We start from the raw sequence: 22243 nt of genomic DNA on the forward strand, positions 1-22243 counted from the left end.
CATAGTACATTCCTGTGTTGAATAATGCAGATTTCTGGAATCACCTTAAAAGGATTCAGATACCAGGAATTTGTGATTTTCACCAGCAACTCCAGCTACTGTAGCTGTGATCCTTGAAGCACATATGAGACTGGTCAGGTTACCTTCCTGGGGGTTCTACTCTAAGCCCTCCCATTTCTGGGCCTGGCACATTATATGAAGATGGTGAACTCCGTGGGGTCAGAGAACCTAAAGAGCCAAATCATCTTTTGTTCATTGTTCCCATCTCAAGCCTGCCCAGAGAAGCTGCTTGATATCACTGGTTGAATTCTAGCTCATTCCTTGACTGCTTTGTGGTAGCACTATGTGTGGCAGTCCAAGCACACATTCTCATTTAATCCCTACAAAAACCCTACAATATAGGCAGTTATTATTCCCATTTTATTTTTTTTAATGTTTATTTATTTTTGAGAGATAAGAGTGTGAGCAGGGGAGGTGCAGAGAGAGAATCCCAAGCAGGTTCTGAGCTCTCAGCACAGAGCCTGAGGCAGGGCTCGAACTCACAAACGGAGAGATCATGACCTGAGCCGAAGTTGGACGCTTAACCGACTGAGCCACGCAGGTGCCCCTATTATTCCCATTTTAGAGATGAGGAAACTGAGGGGTGCTGTGGCAAAACCAATTGTCCTTAGTAGCATTGCACATTGGCATGGAGACCAAGATTCTCACCAAGTCTCCAGGGGAGTGTTTGCTCTGGAGCCAGGGTACCCAGGTCCAAATTCCAGCTCTACTAAATACTAGCTGTGCAACCTTGAGCAAATTATCTTACCTCTCTGCTTCTGTTCCCTCCTTCACGAAATGAGAATAGGGATGGTATGAAGACTGAATGACCGTATATAATACATATGTATTTACTACTTTTAGTATAGTGAGTGGATCCACAAAGAGCCCACATTATTATATACTTTCAACTAATAACAAATGGGGGAGATAAACGAGTATTGAATAAATGCAATTGGTTTGATAGCCAATGTCTTTAGAAACTGAGTATTCCGTGGAGGAAAATTAATAGAAGATGCCCATTCTGGTGAAAAGTTGGAACCCGTACACTTAGAAGCTGCCTAATTTAAATCTTAGCCATTTAGGTGACTTTCCAGGCTCCTCCATTCTTCCTGCCCTTATTTATTTGAGTGCTAGTTTTTCTGGAAGTCAGAGAACCGAGAGGTTCTTGGACACACAGAGAACAGGGCTGGTTCATTCCTACCCTCTTGAGGAGCTAAGTAAATAAGTCAAATATCAATCTGGAGCCCAGCTGGCCATTATGCCCGCAGGGAGTGCCACCCAGTTACTGGAACTGCCTCCAAGTGGATCCAAAGCCATGCATAGGTTCCATGCGGAGGGAGGAAGGGAGCGCTGCAGGAAGCTAATGCAGGGTTCAAGTTTGGGCTGTTTCGTGGCTGTATTAATTTCCTAGGGCTGCCATAACAAATTATCACAAATCTGGTGGCTTAAAACAACAGAAATTTATGTTCAAACAGCTGTGGAGGCCAAAAGTCTGAAATCAAGGTGCCGCAGGGTGGTGCTCCTTCTGAAAGCTCTCGGGGAGAATCCTTCTTCCCTCTTGCACTCCTGGTGGCCTCGGTTATTCTATGGTTTGTGGTGCAACACTCCAGTCTCTGGCTTCATCTGTACATGGTTTTCTTTTCTTTTCTTTTTTTTAATGTTTATTTATTTTTGAGAGAGAGACAGAGACAGAGAGTGAGCACAAGTTGGGGAGAGACAGAGCGAGAATGGGAGACACAGAATCTGAAGGAGGCTGCAGGCTCTGAGCTGTCAGCACAGAGCCCAACGCGGGGCTCGAACTCACGAACCGTGAGATCATGACCTGAGCCGAAGTTGGATGTTTAGCCAACTGGGTCGCCCAGGCGCCCCTGTACACAGTTTCCTTCTCTGTATCTTCTCTTCTGTCTGTCTAATCTCCCTCTGCCTCACCCTTATAAGGATACCTGTCATTGGATTTAGGATCTACCCTGATCCAGGATGATTTGGCCATCCCAGGTAATCTGAAACAATCTCACTTTAAGATCCTTAAATTAATTACATCTGCAAAGCCCCCTTTTCTGAAAAAGATCATATTCTAGATTCTGGAGGTTAGGACTCGAACATATTTTTTTGGAGGCCCCACTCAATCTACTGCACTGGCAGAGGTTGAAACCTTGTCACAAATATTGATCCTGAACGAGAGTCCTAATATCAGGCATCTGCTAATCCCAATATATCCATTCATTCACACATAGAAGTAGCCAGATAGAGCTTTTAATATTTGGATCATAAAGCCCTTCTAGGTAAAACCCTCCAATAGTTTCCCATCCTTCTTAGAACGAAACCCAAATAAACCCTAATGCTGGCCCATAAGACCCATGTGACCTGGCTCCTGCCCATCTCCCCAAACTCTCCCCTCTTCTACTGCAGTCCAGTCCTTAAAACATCAAACTAGTTTCCACCTCAGGACCTTTGCACCAGCTTTAACTTCTGCCTGGACCACTCTTCTTACAAGTCTTCTCACCCTTCAGGTCTCAGGTCAAATGTCACCTCTGTAGACAGGTCTTTTCTGACCACTCTCTGACACATGCATCACAGCATTCATCTCTGTCTAAACCTCTCCTGGCTATTTATTTGTTGGCTTGCTTCCCTCTCCTGACCCCACTATAGTGTTCCATGAGGGCAGGGACCTTGATTTCCTGTCCGTGTCCCAAGTACTTGATATTTGGTCGGGAGGAGGGACCTAAGTTGTCTATGGCTCTCTGAGGCTTGAGTCTCATCTACAAAGTTCTGCCAGTTCCTGCCGAGGCCTGGCCTAGAACGAGCCAAGTCCTGGTATCCCTCAGAGATTTGATGGTGCTGTTTGGGAATCTCTTAGTGATGACTGTTTAGAAAATAAACAAATGGCCATGTGTCATGACAGCTAAAACCTTTTCCCAGCAGACATGCCTGAGGAATGGGCTCACACAAGTTCTTGGGCTTTTCCTTCATGGATTTAGTTTATGAAGGAAATCAATGACCCAATCCACTTTTTAAAAACATCCTCAAGAGTTGTCGGTGGAGAAGGACAGTTGTTTACCAAGCCTCCAAAGGATCATTTGCTCCTAACCTAGCAGTATCAGCAAGTTTCCTGATAAAATCTGTGCTGGTCATTTTTCTGGGAGATAGTCCAGGGTTAAGAGCTTGGGATCCTGAGTAAGACCAAATTGTTCTCTGCTGAAATGTCACTTCCTCAGAGAGGCCCTTTCTGATGGCTTCTAATAAATGATGTCTCATCACTCTATCCCTCTTCCCTCTTAGCGTTTACTAGGCATTAGAAGACATATTTTCTCACTCTGCTAACATGTGGTATTATGTTCTATATTTGTTTTATGTGTCTATCATCTGTCTCCACCACTAAATGTAAACATCATAAAGAAAAGAGACCAAGTTGATTTGGTTCAATACTGACTTCCTTGAGCAACAGGTGATTTCCACACGAGCACATGAATCCTTGGAAGGTTCCAGAACTAGAGGGCTTCTTTTTACGTTACAGACTCAGAGCTCAAGGGTTCTCAGGGTCACCCAGGTCCCTTTGTCCACCAATGAGGACACATGGCCAGGAAATGAAGTGGCCCTTCTGTCTGAAAATCACGCAGACAGTTGGGCATCTAACACAGTCAGGCACCTTGACTGGATGTATGGCTAAACACATCCCTGAGACTGAAAAGCTAACAAGGAACAAAGCCAAGGCCCACGCACCGGACACTGGCTGCACAGCGTGTCAGCCTCCAGCCACAGACAGCACTATGTAATCGTGTCGCCATCTTTCACTTTATATTTCCCAGCAGCCCTGCGAGCCTGGCGTTATCCCATTTTGCCGATGAGAAAATGGCTGCTCGGGGAGCATAAAGAGGGAAAATCAGTGAAGACCCAAATACAGAACACTGGCCTGGGCACAGCAGATGAGAAGCTCTTAAATCCTGCATCTGCTACTTACCTGCTTTCTGGCCTTGGGCAAGTCGCTTAACCGCCACCTCCCACCCCCACCCCACCAGTGTGGATGCTTTCCAGGGAGAAAATCCCAACTGAAAGTGGCTTTCACAAAAAGGGGAATTATTGGCTCATGAACCCGGTAAGTCCAAAAGTGGTTTGCTTCAGGCACAGCCGTATCCAGGAGCTCAGACCATATTGTCATGGCTCTCTCCAGCTCTCTTATATGCTTCTCCCTGTGTTACCTTCACATTCAGACTCTCCCCCTGAGGTCGTCAAGGTAACCCAGCAGCAGCTCCAGGCTCACTTCCTGCCAGCCCAGCAACTCCAATGGGAAGAGTACTTCTTTTCCCTGGTGGTCTCAGCACAAGTCTGGCCTCGAATCTCCTTGGTCAACTGGGTCTCACAGGCCATCCCTACACCCATCTCTCTGTTGGAGGGAAATAGTGGCAAATGAAGAAAATGAGGCCCAGAGAAGTCAACTTCTTACCCAAGATCGCACAACTATAAGTAGTGAAGTGGGATTTAAATACTGGCAGACTGGTTTCAGCCCTGATGCTGTACAATCTCTCCAAGAACTCCCACGAGCTCTAAACAAATAATGACAATGAAGGGATAATAATCGTTATAACAATTGTCACAAGAACATAGTAGAGCCTGTGTATCATTCTTTGCCCCCATTTGAACGGAATCACAGGTCATGCAATTTGCTTGTGGTTACACAGCTAAGAAAGGGTAGAGCCAGGATTTGAACCCAGGGTCATCCTCTAGATGCGGCTCCCAGTTCGGACATTCTGTCAATAGTTATAAGTTCTGCACCAGTTCAGAATTCGGAGCAAGGTTTGCAGTCCAGGAGCTCCTCACTCTCATCCTTACTGGGCCCTTCCCCACCCTGGTGAAGACCCCCCCCTCCTCCCCTCCCCCTCCCCCGAAAATATTTTAGAGCTTACTCCAAGCCATTAAAAATAAAAAACAAAAATAAATACATAAATCTGATCCGGAGCTGCCCATCCTGCAAAAGGGCCACTGCCCAGTGGGAGGTGGGGGGGGGGGAGAGGGGATCACGTGTGTTCTGAGAAAGGAGGGTCAGAGGCAAGGGGGAAGATTTCAGGAGGGAAGTTAGGCCCAAGGATGGAAATGGGCCAGGCCCCGTGCTTTCAGCGAAGGAGGAGTCCGAGAGGATTTCCAGAGACCCCACTCTCCAGCTTAGAGGGTTGGAGGTGGCCGGAAGGCACATAGTGGTTCTGGGCAGAGGGTTGCCTGGAATCCGCTGACCTGGGCTTGTGTGGCCTTGGACAAGTTCTTTGTCCTCTGTGATCCTTGGTCTTCTGCCTTTGCCGTGAAGGCAGGGATGTAACAGTCACACGAAACGGGGCCAGCCGGGTCTCCAGTTCACAGCAAGGACTGAATGAACTTGGTTGTTGCTGTGAGGACTGTGTTGCTGACTGGAAAAAGCAGGCTGCCATGGGCTTCTAGATGTTTTCATAGCATGGTAACGTGCTATCTTCCGTCTCTGATTTTTGTCCCGCCAGTGGAAGTGAGCAGGGCCAGCTTCGCGGGTGTGTGTGCAATCTGTGTACATCCGTATGAAGATTTTGAACTTCCTAATAATTTTTGGACAAGGGACCCTGTGTATTCATTTTGCACTGGGCCCCCAAATTATGGAGCTAGTCCTGGGAGCGAGGTCTAGATTTTCAAATTCTTGATGTGGGATAGAAGCAGTTTCTGTCTTTGAAAATGAAAATGGTCTTTGTCCTATTCTGGGAGGAACCACTGCACTTGGGGGAAGTCCTCAGACAGTAACATTATTCAGATGCAGATCCCCCATATTGGATTGCATACTATTGTTTAGTAACAGAAATTAGGATAGCTATGTGTATTGGGCGTTAACTATAGGCCAGGCTTTATGCTAAGCTAGTACTTTACCTCCATCATCTCTCTAGATCTTCCCAGCAACCCTGTGAGAGGGACTGTCATTAACCTCATTTTAAGATGAGGAAACAGAGTGGTTATGTAACCTGTCCATTGTCACACAGCAGCACTGGCATAATGAGTTGAGTCAGTCTAAATACAGCAGCCTTTTAGAGAAAAGGAATTAAGCTCTAAGCTTACATTTAGATAAAAATGTTCTGGGAAGGGGTGCCTGGGTGGCTTAGTCGGTTAAGCATCCGACTTTCACTTAGGTCATGATCTCGCGGTTCGTGGGTTCGAGCCCCGCGTCGGGCTCTGTGCTGACTGCCAGCTCAGAGCCTGGAGCCTGTTTCAGAGTCTGTCACTCCCTCTCTCTCTGACCCTCCCCTGCTCACGCTGTCTGTCTGTCTCTCTCTCTCCTAGAAATAAATAAAACATTTAAAAAAAAATGTTCTGGGAATCCTTGGGAGAGATGTGTGTCTTTTTGATCAGGTTTTTGCTCTAGTAGTTTTTGTAATTGAAGATGGAATAGCCTTCTGTTTGAGACCTGACTATGCAGAGAGGGAAGAGACGGCCCAACTTTTCTTCCCCTTGTGCTGGAGGGAGACAGCTGGAGCGGACCCACACTTGGAGTGACCGAATGCAGAGGGACCCAGACCAGGGGGAATGTGCTTACAAACGCTGAAGCTGGCCTCACCTGGGCTGTGGGAGACCACACAATGGATGGAGCTCTCCCCATCGGCTGTATCTGGGGTTAGGTGAGGAAGAGGAGGGTTCTAAAACTCTAGAGAGAAAGGGTCCGGAAACCTCTCTCTCTGAGAGGTAGGCTGGCTCCCACAACATGATGGCAGGCTGGAGAGAAGGGAGGTCAAGGCTGTAGGAGGGAAAGCAATCATGCAACCAAGCAAGTACATGGGCTGCAGGAGCTACTTGTTTACAATCTCATTTTGCGGGTTCCTTTTCTGCATTGCAGCACCCACCTGATATCTCCGAGGCTTCGATAAAATTTCGTTCCCTGCTATGAGCTCGCCTTAGCTTTTGGGTCAGATATCAGTTGTCACCAATATCATATCTCTTCTTCTTTTATAGAAATAGGATTGTAGCCGGGCAAATGGCTGCCCAGCAAAAGATGACATTTCCCAGCTTCCCTTGCAGCTAGATATCCCATGTGACTACATGCTGGCCAATGGGACATGGGTGGAAGTGATCCGCTTCTTTTTTTTAAAATAATATTTTTAAATATTTATTTATTTTTGAAAGAGAGAGACACACACAGAGTGTGAACAGGGGAGGGACAGAGAGAGAGGGAGACACAGAACCTGAAGCAGGCTCCAGGCTCTGAGCTGCCAGCACAGAGCCCAGCGTGGGGCTTGACCACACAACCCATGAGATCATAACCTGAACGGAAGTCAGATACTTAACCGACTGAGCCACCCAGGCTCCCCTGTTGTGATCCACTTCTAAATCACACTCAGGAGGTGCTGGGGGTGGGTGGCAGGGGAATTTCTTTCACATTTTTCCTCCATCCTGGTGCCTGGAAGGTGGACATAGTGGGCATTCCAGGGCAATCATGCAACAGGAAGGAAAGAACAAGATAGGAGTCTGGCCCCTGACTCTGTGGGGCTGCCCTGTCATCCCCAAACTGATCACACACAGATTGTTACATGAGAAAGACATTAAAAAGGGCTGATACTCAGCTGATGTGCATCGGTCTGATCATCCTGGTTGCTTACAGGCATCATTCTTTTTTTAAAAAAATTTTTTGGGGGCGCCTGGGTGGCTCAGTCGGTTAAGTGTCCGACTTCAGCTCAGGTCATGAACTCACAGTTTGTGGGTTCGAGCCCCACGTCGGGCTCTGTGCTGGTGGCTAGCTCAGAGCTTAGAGCCTGGAGCCTGTTTCAGATTCTGTGTCTCCCTCTCTCTGATCCTCCCCTGCTCACGCTGTCTCTCTCTCTCTCAGAAATTAAAAAAAAAAAATGTATGTTTATTTTTGAGAGAGAGAGAGAGAGAAACAGAGGTGAGTGGGACAGGGGAAGAGAGAGAGAGGAAGACAGAATCCAAAACAGACTCCAGGCTCTGAGCTGTCAGCACAGAGCCTGCCACATGGCTTGAACTCATGAACCAGGAGATCATGACCTGAGTGGAAGTTGAACGTTTAACTGACAGAGCCACCCAGGTGCCGCTCATCATTCTGACTGTTAGACATGAACTTCTTTGTTTAAGCCACTGTTAGTGGTGGTCTCAGTTAGCGTAATTGAACCTATATTCTAACTAACCCAGCCATGACCTTGGGGTCTGTTAAGGAAGAGAGCTGCATACTGCCACCAGCTCGAGATGGTGTGGGGACAGGAGCAGCATCCTGGTGCAGGCAGCTAACAAATGGCAGACACGGGCAGTAGAAGTCCTGAGGGAGGGCCTCACTACGGTTGCCAAGCAGCATCGAGGATGGTCTGTGGGGCATGCGAGCATCCCGCCAGAGATAATGAGGAATATCCTGCAGAATGAACCTGATAAAAGTTTGGTCTTCTTATAGTCACGGGGTCCCATTGTTACTTAGGAATTAAAGGGGAAGCTAGAAATTTGGGGGACGGCTGGAGTTATCAACAGCACCCAACCCCTGTTGATGCTGTGAAGCAGGCCTCACCTGGGCTGTGGCCAGATACTTTTGGTTGCCTATCTACCCATCCTTCCCTTTCCCTTTTTTCCCTGATTGACAGAGCCCACCTGTTATAACAGAGGCTGAAAAAGTAAGATGTTCCTTTCACAAGCCACCTTTGCAGTCAGAGCATGGACATAGGATTCCATTTCAGCCAATGGGATGGGAGACAAAGTCGGCCCAAGGGCTTCCGGGAAAGGTTTCTCCCTCCTGTAAGAGAGATGGATGGGAGGAAGTGAGCCTCTTCTTTGCCAGGCTAAGGCTGGAGGAGCCTAGAGATAGTCAGCACCTGGATCCTGGCAACACCGTTGGGTTACTGAACTGTACCTAGGACCACCCAGCTCGAGACTTCTTTGTAAAGACCCTAAGTTTCTTTGTTGTTGAAGGCACTTGGGGTTGGCTTTTTTGTTACTCACAGCGCCAAACACACTAACAGATCCACTGCTTTTGTCTCCTGTCTCCACCTCCCTCCAGCCCTATGGGTCTCGAGTTTAGCCACATTCCTTGTCCAGAGCACCAGTTTCTTTGGAAATCAAAATCCCTTGGAAACCACCTGTGTCACCTAGTCACCACTGTCCTGAATAAGAACCTCACCGCCATTCCTTACTTCTTCATTTCAGGAGCGAGCTCTGTATCTGGATGGAGTAAAAGCAGAACTTCAGCCTTCGCGAAACTTCTACTTGGGGGACGGATCAATCGTCTAGTATTGGTTCTATGAGGCCCCCCGGTGTCTCTCCCAGGCGACTAGGAGCCCCCCGCAGGCATGGTATTCATCCTGGCACATCTCCAGGGTAGCTCAGGACTGGGCAAGAGGAGGTGCTCCCTGAATGCTTGTTGAGTGAATACGTGAAAGAATGAATGATCTAAACCCAAGGTTTATCACCTCCCTAAGCAGAGCCGATCCCACCTCCCTCCCCACTGTCCTCCTACGCTGATGTAGGACAAGCCAGTTCTTGCAGAAATAGAGCCGGGAAGAAAAAGTTAATCCAAGTCTCCTTGCAAAGCAGCTTCTAATCCTCTCCTTAAAATCCCTTTAACCCACCCTCGGTCAACCTCAGCTCTTGTTCAGCCCTGAGCCGGCTCTGACCCAAGTCTTCTCAAAAAAAGGGAAAAAAGAGAGGAAGGAGAGAAGTTAAGTCCCTTCCGGAAACATGTAAGATAGAAGCAGCCCAGAGCAGGCATTCTCTCTCCACTCAGAGCTGTAATAGCACTGGAGGTGGGGCATTTTTCATTTTTTTTTCAATTCTTTTTCTCCCCCCCCCCCAATTCTTTCTCTAATCACAAAAGTACTACACATTTAATGAAGAAATCTTGGAAAGCACATGTGAAGGCAAGAACACTTACTTCTTTGTCTTCCCACTTATGAGGCTCACTGTTAACGTTTTTTTAGTGGGGGTGTTTTCACGAGGCTTGAGTTCTCCACCTCTTCCTCTCTACCTCCATCTCCCCCTACCTCAGCCCCTCCCCACCTCGCACTGTCTGTCTGTCTCTCTCCAGGTCTCTGACTCTTTCTTTCCTTCTCTATCAAACTTTACTGTTTCCAAATTCTTCACTCTTGAGAGGGGGTCATTCTTCCCTTTAAGAACCAACCGGTGTGGGGGCGCCTGGGTGGCTCAGTCAGTGAAGTGTCTGACTTCAGCTCAGGTCACGATCTCACAGTTCGTGGGTTCAAGCCCCGCGTCGGGCTCTGTGCTCACAGCTCAGAGCCTGGAGCCTGCTTTGGATTCCTGTGTCTCCCTCTCTCTCTCTGCCCCTCCCCTGCTCACGCTCTGTCTCTCTCTCAAAAAAAAATAAACATACAAAAATTAAAAAGAATTTTAAAAAAGAACCAATCAGTGTGGCCTGATTTGCATCTTATGAGGCAGCTGGAAACGAAGTCAGCTTGCTCCCTGGTGCTTTCTAGAAATCCAAATACAAAGTTCTCAAACTCTTGCTGTCACTGCCTCTTCCTGCTCCAAACTGTTGCTTCAGTCTCCTCTCCAGCTCCCCCTTGCTCTTCACATGCCCGTGTGGGATGCTTTCTGCTGCAAGAAACACTCGATCTGACTGATGCTTCAGCCGGCCAGGGTTTATTTTCTGCACGGAAGTGTGGGACTAGATGTTCACTCAGCGCACAGTGCTCACGCCTGCGGCTCTCTGGCTGAAAGCCTTCTCTGGCCACAGGAGTGGGCTCAGCTCACCTTCGGGTCTGGCCAGGAGTGCCAGCCTTCAGAAGCAGCCCTCAGCCAGTGGCAAGTGGAAGCCGGTGAATAAGTACCCGAGATCCTTGTTCCTCAGGCGGGGCCACTCAGAGGCAAGCCATGCAAATTCTCCTAGCAGGCCCCCAGGGGGGAACCCCACTTGCCCACAGAAGCAAACCTGCCCCTGAATGTCCCTTCCCTCCCCCATCGCATTTCCCCACTCCCGACCCAGGGCCCCCTGAGATCGCCTCTTAACTAAGTTAGCTGCGTTCAAATCCTTGCCTCCAAGTTGGCTTTTGGAGGCACTTGGCCTGAGAGAGGACACTTTGGCTTTTCCTTTTGTCTAACAGAAAGGCTTCAAATAGAAGTGACTTCTTTGACCAACTATGACTCCCCAAACCTCAAGATGTCAAAAATATTAGGTTTCCATCTAGGGGCCCCAATGATATCCGTTTTGTTCCAGGCTCTTTACATACCCATCCAGCAGTTAGGGACAGCCACCTTTCTTCAGGTGACATCTCTTCCTACCTGGCCCCCAGTTCTAAGTCCCTAGAGCTGTGAGTCTAGCTTGAACTGAGTGGTGGAAGGGAGGGAGGGTGTAAAAGAACTCTGAATTGAATATGAGATGGAAATTATTTCAAGTACTTCTTGTTGAAATTAACACATCTGCAGAAGAATAAATGTGTTGTAAGTACACAGCTGAAAGAATTTCCACAAACTGGATATAGTCATACAGCCAGCATCCAGATTAAGATACAGAACTCTGCCAGACCCCCTAGGAAGCCACCAAGTCCCCCTTCTCAGTCCTTCCCCCGCCCAAGGACTACTATGATCCTGACATCTAACACTGTGGATTCGTTTTGCCTGTTTTTGAACTTCACGTAAATGGAATCACCCAGTGGACACACTTTCATTTCTGCCTTCTTTCGCTCAACTTCATGACCATGATATCCATCTGCGCTGGGGGTAGTTGTGGCTCACTTGTGGAGACTAGTAGTTTAATTTGAGGCATTCTGACTTTTCTTAAGTTTACTTATTTCTTTTGAGAGAGAAAGATGCAGCAACCGCAAGCAGGGGAAGGGCAGAGAGAGAGAGAGTCCCAAGGAGGCTCTGTGCTATCAGCACAGAGCCCAACGTAGGGCTTGAACTCACGAACCGTGAGATCATGACCTGAGTTGAAATCAAGAGTCAGACCCCTAACCAATGGAGACACGCAGGTGCCTTGAGGCGTTTTGAGTTTTAAAAGCTGAATTGAACCATAAGAGCCTGACGAGTTATGGAATTGCAGAGGGGTAGGTTAAGGAAACCCACCCCAAGAGAGCTGCATGATTCGGGGCAAATTACCTAACTTCTTGTTTCTCTGTTTCTCTAAAATGGGAATAACATGGGTCATTTTGAGGATCTACTGAGCTCACCTACCCAAGGGGTTTGGGGCAGAGCCTGGTGGCTAGGGAGCACACTGGGAGAGCCTTTGTTACCTCTACTCCGGTCTCTACTGCTAATACTACCACTACTCGATGATTGGTATTAAAACCCAGAGGGGAAAGGGAGGTCTCAACAAAGAATATTTGGTAGTAGTTATTATAAAAAGAAAACGATTTCATAGTTCCATTAACGAGTTGGGACACATCACTAAACCGGTCTGACGTGCGTCATCTCAGTGAGCAGGCACGTCAACCCTGACAAGCTAATACAATAACACCCCTTTGACAGATGAGGCAGCTGACGCTCACAGGGCAAAGCAACTCCTTCCACAGGCTGGGGTGGCGGTGTAGCCAAGGGCTCTCTGACCCTGGAATCCTGCCCTTCTCTCTGCCCTGTAACCCAGTTCTCAGCCCCTGCTGGATCTAGCAGTCTTCAGGGTGCACTGGAGTGACTTCACTGGGCTGCCTTTGGCATGACCCCTTCTGTGCAGTGGGTCTTTAGAACTTACCAGACTGTTTTCTGTGTTGATTTGCCCATTGACCTGATCACATGAGGCTCAGTCTTTCTTGTAGGCCTCAAGAAATGTGTGAATTATGAGGAGAGTCAGTCATACTCAGCAAACAGGTTTCAAGGTAGCTCCATGGTGGTGATATGGTGGCCGGGAAGGGGGTGGGGCAGTTGGGGCTGGAATTAGTCAACTGAGGTCATAGAATTCTCCGACTACAAATCACAACATTGGTTCTGGCAACAGGAACAGAAGAGGAACTTGTTAGGAAGACGCAAGGCACTTTAGAAATAGAAAGAGAGAAAGAACTTTCTGGAGGGAAAGCTCCTAAAGCAAGTTTGGAAAAGATTGGAAACAGGATGCCCTGGGGCAGGGGGTGGGGGGGTCTTCAGTTGCCTAAACTGGCTAGTGTTCTCTTCTCTTTTTTTTTTTTTTTTTTTTTTTTTTTTTTTTTTTTTTTTTTTTTTTTTATGTTTTTTATTTATTTCTAGGAGAGAGAGAGAGAGAAAGCGTGAGCAGGGGAGGGTCAGAGAGAGAGGGAGACACAGACTGAAACAGGCTCCAGGCTCTGAGCTGGCAGTCAGCACAGAGCCCGACACGGGGCTCAAACCCACGAACCGCGAGATCATGCCCTAAGCGAAAGTCGGACGCTTAACCGACTAAGCCACCCAGGCGCCCCTAGTGCTCTCTTCTCTGAGGATGTGTCACTTAGGATGTTTTGGCTGCAAGGAATAGAAAACTCAACTCAGACTGGCTCGAGCAGAAAGGAAGTTGGTAGGTGGGGCAATTCCAGGGCTGGTCGATTCAGAGGTTCAGGAATGTACTTGAGAACCCATGTTCTCTTTCTTCCCTCCCTCTACCATCCACATATTAACTTCCTTTGAAAGCTCATTCCTTCTGCATCTACAAAGGGGGGTGCCAGTAGTAACGAGGCTATAACATTACTAACCTCCAGGAAGGGAAGAAAGAGAAAATGGCTCCCCTGGATCTCTCCTAGGAGTCAGGAAGCATTTCAGCCAGGAACTTTATCCAGGTGTCTTGGGGGCCCAACGGGTATGGGCCTGTTCACCCCCGAGCCAGTCATCAGGAAGAGACACATGGGGTGATTCTTGGCCCCCAGAGGACATTTGGCACTGTGGGGACACATTTTTGGGTAGTGTTAGTGGCCTCTCATGGGTGGGAGTCAGGGATGCAGACAGATACCCTATGAGGCCCGGAGCAGCCTCTCCCCTTCTTCACACTCTACAAAAAATGGCCTGTTCCAAATGTCAGTGGTGCGGAGGCTGGGGGTAACCTCTAGAGAGACTAATCAGGCCCTCCCTGCACCTGGGGTAGAATACCTGGTGGGGAGTCACCTACAGTGTCCATTGCAAACTTTTTTTCCGAATTTTTCTGTGGCTCCATTTGAGATTAAAATTTCGGAGAGGGCTTTTTTGGTTTTTTGTTTGTTTGTTTTGGTGGCCCAGGTCACTTACCCATTCATAGGCTAATAGAGTGCAAGCCCCCCCCCCACCGTGGTTGACCACTAGTTCCCCCACAGGAAGATTGGGATCCTGGGACAGGAAGTGGGAAGGGATGTTAAACAAGCAAAACAAAGCAAAAAAGCCCACCCCAATTTCTCCAAGAATCTTGAACTTTTGATGCTGCTGGAGGGGGCAAGTTTCATGTCTTATCTGGAAACCCACAAAAGTGCGATTCACTTCCCCAGTGGTATTCCCCTCAAAGAAGAAGAGGGAGACATCCCAGAATGAGAGGGGGAAGGGGGATAGCGTGTAACCTCCTGGGATGGTATGGGGGAGGGGTGGGTAGAGGAAGAGTAAGACATACATTAACTTGACGTCAAAGATGGCTATTATCAAGTTCTTCCCTTGAGATATGGGGTCTAGTTTTCTGCCCCTTTGAATCTGGACTGGACTTAACCTTGCATCTGTTTTGACCAATAAAACAGATGCTGGGCCATTTCTGGGCTTCCTGTCTCATGTAGCCCTGAGCCACCATGGATGAAGTCCAGGCCTACTCCAGTGAGAGAGCACTGAGACCCCACCCTGGATGTCCAGTCCCAGTCAAGATAGCATCAACCCCAGTTTCTGTCAGTCTGCAGCTGGAGGAGAGAACCCAAGTGAGAACCACTCAGCTGAGACCCATCGACCCACAGAACTGTGAGTGACCATTAATTGTTGTTTTTAAGCCACTGAGTCTTGGGGTGGTGTGTCATGCATCAGTTGACAGCCAAAGCGATATATAAATAAGTACATGTAAATATAAAATAAATACATATGTAATTAAGATTTTTCTATTTTAATATTCACTAGTATTAGATCAGAAGATGCCATGCTATTGGCTTTGAAGATGGAAGGTGTGCCATGAGCCAAGCAATTCAGCTGGTCTGTAGTAGATGGAAAAAGCAAGGGGACAGATTCACCCTGAGAGCCTCTAGAAGGAATGCAGTTCTGCCAACACGTGGACCTGAGCTCCAGAAGACCCACTGTTTGGACTTCAGACATCCAGAACTAGAAGATAAGAACTCTATGTTGCTTTAGGCCACAAAATCTGTGCGGGTTTGTTAGAGCAGCCACAGGAAAAGCTACCACATCGCGATACTGAGCATCTGACACACAGAACCTTACAGAATTCTCCCAACGACCCTACGACGTAGGTCTTAGTATCATTTGAGAATTGAGGAAGCTGGTACTCAGGGGGATGAAAGGACTTCCTCAGGACACACAGCAGAGCCAGGGACATATGTTGACCTTGCCCTTGAAGGTTGTGCTCACAAATATCACTAGTATAGGATTTATAGGGACTTACGTAAACATGTGGACATTGGCCTTGAGTCCCCCACGTTGCATTCTTCTTTTAGCTGTTTGTTCCGGTGCTAACACTGAGACTGTTGCAGAAAGTCCCCATGAGCCAGAACGTGAAAACTGCAGTTTTGAAATTGCAAGGGTCATTGACTCATTCGTGATTATGCTATCGGCACCTAAGGGTCTCATTTAAACACATGAACTTCCCTTGGGGTTTGGATGGGCCACAGGCACACCGGAAGCTGGGGTTCAAGCACTGCCCTTAACCGCCATGTCACCAAGAGCACGTCCCATCAGCTGTGTGACCCGGTTTTCTCGTCTGTAAAGTGGGATTATGAAAACACGCCTAAGCACGCTAAGGGATGATCCCCCGCCCCCCACCACTGTTGGAGTCAAGCCGGCTAGAAGTGCTGGAGGATTCATGCACCCCCCCCCCACTCCCAAGCATCCAGCCATCAACCAAGGCATGGAAGGAGGTACACACGGGTACCCCAGTTCCCTGGCCCCTCTGGCACGAACCCCCTAGACATGTGTTCTACACTGGCAGGATTAAGCTTCAGTTGCCCACGGGATAATGGTCTTGATAACTTGTGCGACTTCAGTGGCCCTCGGTTCCCTGGCTCACTTTTCTCTTCCCTGCTGGTGTGTCTTGCGCCTTCCAAATAAATTATTTCTCCTTGAATCTTTGTCTCAGGGTTTGTCTCCGGGGAAACCACAACTAACATCAAGCTCGGCTTCTGGGGGTTTCCAAACCCAGATATCGATTAGATCCAATCCCAGCCTTCCTTAAAATGTCCCCAAAGAACAGGGCGGAAAAAAGCTGTGATTCAACGAAATAGCACTCCCGTAGGAACCGCATTTGGGGCCGACGCTGGTGACACTTCTACACTGGGTGGAGGGAACTCATCCCACCCTTGGCAGTGACAAGCCTCACACCCTACCCTTGGGTACATAACCGCCTCCTGTGTTTCGCTTGAACTCCTTTGTTGAGTTTCCCTGAAATTACGGAAACACGGGGCGCTCTGACGGCGGCTTTGGAAACGCCCCTCGGGTCTCTAGCCAGTCTGGCTCAATACTCCCATTTGCCAAAAAGGAATCTGGCAGAGGGGCTGATGGGACATCCCACGGCGGCTATTCCCGCGACCATGACACGTTAGGTTATTTTCTAGATTTTCCTCCTTTCCTACCGGTGAGTATCAAGGATGTTTGCTAATTGGGACCCTCCTGCACCCTCTTCGGTCCCTTCCGGGCCAAGGTCCCTGCTCCCCCCGGAGTGCAACTACCGGCTCCCCAACCGCTCCCTTTCCGGAAGCTTCGGGCCGCACCCCACCCACAGAGCACGTGACCGAGCACCAGCCAATCAGAGCAGCTGAGGTGCGATGGCCGGCGCCATTGGTTCCCGGATGGTCACCGTACTTGGTGCAAGCTGATGTCCTCTCAGGATTCGGTTGGTCGCTGGTGGGAGGCGGCTCCCTTGTGAGCTTGGAGTGCCTGGGACCCTGACTAGGGAGCTGGGCTTCCTGAACACCTCAGTTCCAAAGGACTTGTAGGTGCCTTTTCTAGTCTTTTCTTCACCAAACACTGCCCCCTACTGGATTATTTTGCCTTTCCCTGGAGAGCAGATTCCTTCCCGGTATTTTCGAGCACAGTCTGGAACTTTCCAGTCACTTATGCGTGTTTTAAAAAGCTCGGCCTAAAATAGTTCCAAAATCCGAGTGAATCCCTGATTTAAATCTTGTACTGCTCAGGACATCCGTTCAGCTGCTGTAATAAAAGCCAAGATAACTTGGCTTGAACAAAATAAAAGTTTAATCCTCTCTCACGGAACATTGCTGGGGTTAGTGTCCCGTAGGCCACGGTGGTTCTACCTTGCCCGGGATTCAGATTCGTGCTATCTTGCTCAGCACCCTCAACATGTGATTTCCACTTTGTGGTCTCAAAGGGCTGCTTGAGCTCCTGCCATCATATGCATAGTCCTTTCTATGAATGGGGAAAGGAGAGGGAGAGGCATTTCTGTTCCTTACAATTACACAACCCAGAAGCTTGCAGTCACAGAGTAGGGGATGCAAGCCCAGGTCTCCAGCCTCCGCCTCTGGCCTCCACCTCCAGCCTCTTCACTCCGCCCAGTGACCTGTGTGGACAACCTCAAAGGGCTCTCCTGCCTGCTGGCTTCTGATTGGGTTTGACCAATAAGAGACGTTGGAAGGAGATGGGAAAAAGGAAGCAGAGAAGGTCTGGGTATTTTTCCACCAGCTGTCCCGTTGGGTCACCACGGGCTACTATGTCCCTCAACTGAAGGTCACAAGTCCTTCAGACTCCCTCTCCATAGTCCCCTTCTCTCCAGATCTGGCCCTTCAGGCTACGTGATGACGACTCCATCTAGGGCTTGGCGCGGCCCCCCACCCCCCAGTTACTACCTGGAGGTGACACGCCCGCTGTTAGTAGCCTTGGGGTGTTGCAGTGTCCCTGCGGGTTCCCTACACCCCACCCACACCTTTATTTACAGTTTATCCTAAAAATTCTAGTCCTGCTGGGACCCTGGCTGATGGGAGTTTTCTTAACAATCCCGAGCAACAGACGCCTTTATTATCATCCTGATGCTACAGATGAGACATTGAGGGACAGAGATAAGTGAGCTAAGTCACAGAGCCAGTCAGCGGTGGCGCTAGTGTTTGAACCCAGGCAGCCTGACTCTGGAAACCACATTCTTTTTCTTTTCTTTTTTTTGGTAAAGTTTACTTATCTATTTAAGAGAGAGCGAGCGAGCACAGGCGGGGGTGGGGGCGTCAGAGAGAGGGAGAAAGAATGCCAAACAGGCCCCGTGCTGTCAGCTCAGAGCCTGATGCAGGACTTGATACCATCACCCTGAGATTATGACCTGGGCCGAAATCAAGGGTCCGACGCTTAGCCAGCTGAGCCCCCCAGGCGCCCCCTGGTAACCACATTCTTCACCACCGCGTAAGACTCTCTTAGGATCGTGAGGAGAGAAGAACCAGGTTGTGGATTAGCCCTCAGGTCACCATAAACCTGCTAAGGTTCTCTGTTCCTCATATTTTTGGTGAAGAGGTCGGACCATCGAGGAGCTGCAAACCCAAATGCCCATGGGAGCCAAAAAGTGACATCAACAAGGGAAGTGGGTTGGGTCATTGCCACAGAGAAATATGCTTTCTCCTTTTTTTAACTTTTTTTTTTTTTTTTTACTGTTTATTTATTTTTGAGAGAGAGACGGAGAGACAGCCTGCGTGCGGGAGGGGCAGAGAGAGGGGGAGACACAGAATCTGAAGCAGGTTCCACACCATCAGCACAGAACCCAACACGGGGCTCGAACCCACCAGCTGTGAGATCATGTCGTGAGCCGAAGTGAGAGGCTCAATGGACGGAGCCACCCGGGCACCCTTCTCCTTTTTAAAAATTTTAAACATTCGGCCCTCCTGTTTCTCTTTCCTTTCCTCGCTAGTGTAGAGAATCAAGCACAGAGATAAATCATTTAGATACTGCACTTAGATGACGGTAACAGAGACTCGACTCTAGGGATTTAAACAAATTAGAGATGCATTTCTTTCACATAAAACCAGCCTGGAGGGCAGCATGCTAAGCGGCAGGTACGGTAGCTCTGTGACGATGTGGGGGATTCCATTCTCTTCCCGCCTTGCACAGAACTTCCCTCCTTGAGGTCACAAAATGGCCACTTGAGCTCCAGCCATGTTTGCATTACAGGGAAAATGAGGGAGGATGGCAAGACATCAAAGGCCTTTCTTGGAAACCCTACCATCAACTTGATTTACAAGGCACTGGCCGCTCCGCTCCAGCCCCAGGGACCTGTCACGTCGGGCTGTCCTGTGTCGCATCCCTGCCTCTACCCACTAGATGTCAGTAGCGTGCCCCTCCCCAGCCGTGACAACCAAAAATCGTCCCTGATTGAGAAACATTAGGACACTCCCGGAGCCCAGAAACGCTGGGAAATGTGATTTTTGAATATACCGTCACCCCTAATAGTGTGGGAATTTCTGTTAGTAAGAAAGAAGTGGAGATTGGACATTCGGGTGGCAAATAGCAGTCTTTGCCCCAAGAGAACATGTTCATTTTCCTCTTATTTTTACTAAAAGAGAAATAGTTGGGGCGCCTGGGTGGCTCAGTCGGTTGAGCGTCCAGCTTCGGCTCAGGTCATGATCTCGCGGTTTGTGGGTTCGAGCCCCGCGTCGGGCTCTGTGCTAACAGCTCAGGGCCTGGAGCCTGCTTTGGATTCTGTGTCTCCTTCTCTCTCAGCCCCTCCCCTGTTCGCGCTCTGTCTCTCAATAACGAATAAATGTAAAAAATATGTATATATATACATAAAACAAAAGAGAAATAGTGACGGGAGAGTGATGATAGGCAGTTTTAGTGTCGGGGTAATAGAGGATGGTAGGGACTGTGGCAAACTGAGAGCAAAAGCCCCAACTACAAGGGGTATGCTCCAGCTTTGTTACTGAAAGGGAGTATGGGGCCAGAGTCACTAGAGCTTCTGATTTTTTCCAGAAAAGCTGGAAATCCAGATTTTTATATGCAACCCCCCATTTGTACGCACTGGCAACTAGTTCAGTTTTTACAAAGGTTTTCACAAGTGATATTTGACCAACAGGATGACAGCTCGCAGTGACTGGCATATACGACTGAAACATGTACCCTGGCAGGGTGCCTGGGTGGCTCAGCTGGTTACACGTCCGACTCTTGATTTTGGCTCAGGTCATGATCTCACGGTTCGTGAGATGGAGCCCCGTGTGGGGCTCTGTGCTGACAGTGTGGACCCCGCTTCAGATTCTCCCCTCCCCAACTCTCTCAAAACAAATATATAAACCTAAAAAAAAGTGTATTATGGAAAATCTCGAACATATACAGAAATAGAATCATATAATCAACATCTCAGTATCCAACTTCAACAATGATCCACATTTTGTCCGTCTCATTTTTTATTCCCTCTCCTCAGTCAGCTCAAGTATTTTAAAGCAGATTTAAAGCAGGGACCTTGTAGGGGCGCCTGGGGGTCTCAGTCAGTTAAGCATCCACCTTCAGCTCAGGTCATGATCTCACAGTCCGTAGGTTCAAGCCCCATGTTGGGCTCTGTGCTGAGAGCTCAGAGCCCGGAACCTGCTTCAGATTCTGTCCCTCCCCTGCTCGCTCTCTGTCTCTGTCTCTCAGAATAAAATAAAGACATAAAAATTTAAAAAAAAAATAAAGAAGGGACCTTGGCATTTAACCAGTCAATGTTTGATCATCACATTTTTTAATGAAATCGCCTTGCTATTATCACAGCTACCAAAATTAACAGTGAGATCTTAGTATATTCCAGATGGTTTTTAAGGGCCTTCTAGCTTCGCCATTCTAAGCTTTATTAACTGATTCTTGTCGTCTTTGGGTGGTCCTCCCTCTCCTCCTCTTCCTCCAAACAGACAGACAAACACAGAAATACACATAGGCCAACTCACAAACCATTGCACAGGCATCCCTGCACACAGACACACGCAGAAACCACACACACACACACACACACACACACACACACACACACACACACACACGCTCCCCAACCACTTCCTGGGGGAATAGAGCACACATCTTGAATTTAGACCTGCCAGGATTCTAAACCGGGCTGGAACAAAGGGCCTGCCCGATTCTCACCCACATCCTGGCATCTCCCTTGTGCTCATCTTTGACCTTGAACTTGTTCACTCACCCAGGCCTTCATTTTCTTTTGTGCAAGACAGGAAGAACAATTCCAACTTGCCTCCGACAAGGATGCAGGGAGGGCCGTAATTAAAGGATTCCACACCCCTCGTGCAAGTTAAGTACTTAATAATCACAGTGACAATAGCAGCAACATAAGGCTACAGAAGCCAAGGCGGAAATGCAGTGTAAACAAAGAGGCCAGTAAGGGCTCTGCTGGTCCTGGTCTTCTGATTCCGGACAACCGAAGACGCGCAGCCCTCCTGTCCCTGAAGCCACCCGCTTGCCGTCTATCACGGCATGAAGATGTTTTGGCAGCCGGGCAGGGGAAGAGGTTCAAAAACCAGATTCCGAACTCAAGCCTTTAAGGGAGGCAGATATTTTGCAGCTCGGTTCCTAAATTAGAAGATGATTTCTGGGTGTTTAAATATCTCCCTTTATCTCTGTACCGTTTATGCTGCTGCTGACACAGCTCTGGGTCCCGGGTGGGGCTCGGGGTCAAGGGGAAGCCGCGTGACACATTCTTTAGGTGCGTCCTTGGAGATGTCCAATGAGGCCCCTGGCTCCCGCCGCGCTCTGCCGGGGACACTCCCAAAATATCCAGGGACAGACGCTATTTTTGAGGTTCAGCTTAAAGGGCGCCTTGTGGCCCCCACGTAATCTGGTTTCACTTTGAGCTTGCTTTTAAACAGCTCCCGCCTTTGCCTTTTGTTCTTCTAGGAAACTTAGTTTCTCTTGGGGTTGCGTGAGTAAAATGTGAATTCGCTTCCGTTCTTCTGGCCTTTTCTGGAAGACCAAATCTTATTTTGATGTTAAAAAAAAAAAAAGTTTTTTTTAAAACCCTTTACGGTTTCTTTCCTATGACTGAGCGGGGAAGACGGTGGTTAAGTGCTTAAGATCAAAACTTCAGATGTCGGTTTTCAAAATCTAGCTCTTCCCGAGAGGGTATGGGTTTATCATTCCTAAAGGTCGGTTTCTGGGCTGGAGTCAACGGAGAATGAGGAATTTTCATTTCCTGTTGTTCTGCTGTTTAAATACGTATTAGAGGTCAATGCCCTTTGGTAATCAT

General features: G+C 48.4%; 2 long non-coding RNA genes across 2 annotated transcripts; both read right to left on the bottom strand.

The window, feature by feature from the left end:
* Window positions 1–3267: 3267 nt before the first annotated feature.
* LOC120230433 lies at window positions 3268–12890 on the bottom strand. Its single transcript, XR_005528017.1, has 3 exons — window positions 12674–12890; window positions 8629–8770; window positions 3268–4423 (listed from the first exon to the last, which is right to left on the bottom strand). It is a non-coding gene; the product is annotated as an uncharacterized LOC120230433 (long non-coding RNA).
* A 2059-nt stretch (window positions 12891–14949) lies between these two features.
* LOC120230437 lies at window positions 14950–16784 on the bottom strand. The gene is made up of 3 exons (XR_005528018.1): window positions 16662–16784; window positions 15711–15793; window positions 14950–15180 (listed from the first exon to the last, which is right to left on the bottom strand). It is a non-coding gene; the product is annotated as an uncharacterized LOC120230437 (long non-coding RNA).
* Window positions 16785–22243: the final 5459 nt, after the last annotated feature.

Source organism: Hyaena hyaena, unplaced genomic scaffold, assembly GCF_003009895.1.
Source record: "Hyaena hyaena isolate Hyena2069 unplaced genomic scaffold, ASM300989v1 scaffold_42, whole genome shotgun sequence".
NCBI lineage: Eukaryota > Metazoa > Chordata > Mammalia > Carnivora > Hyaenidae > Hyaena > Hyaena hyaena.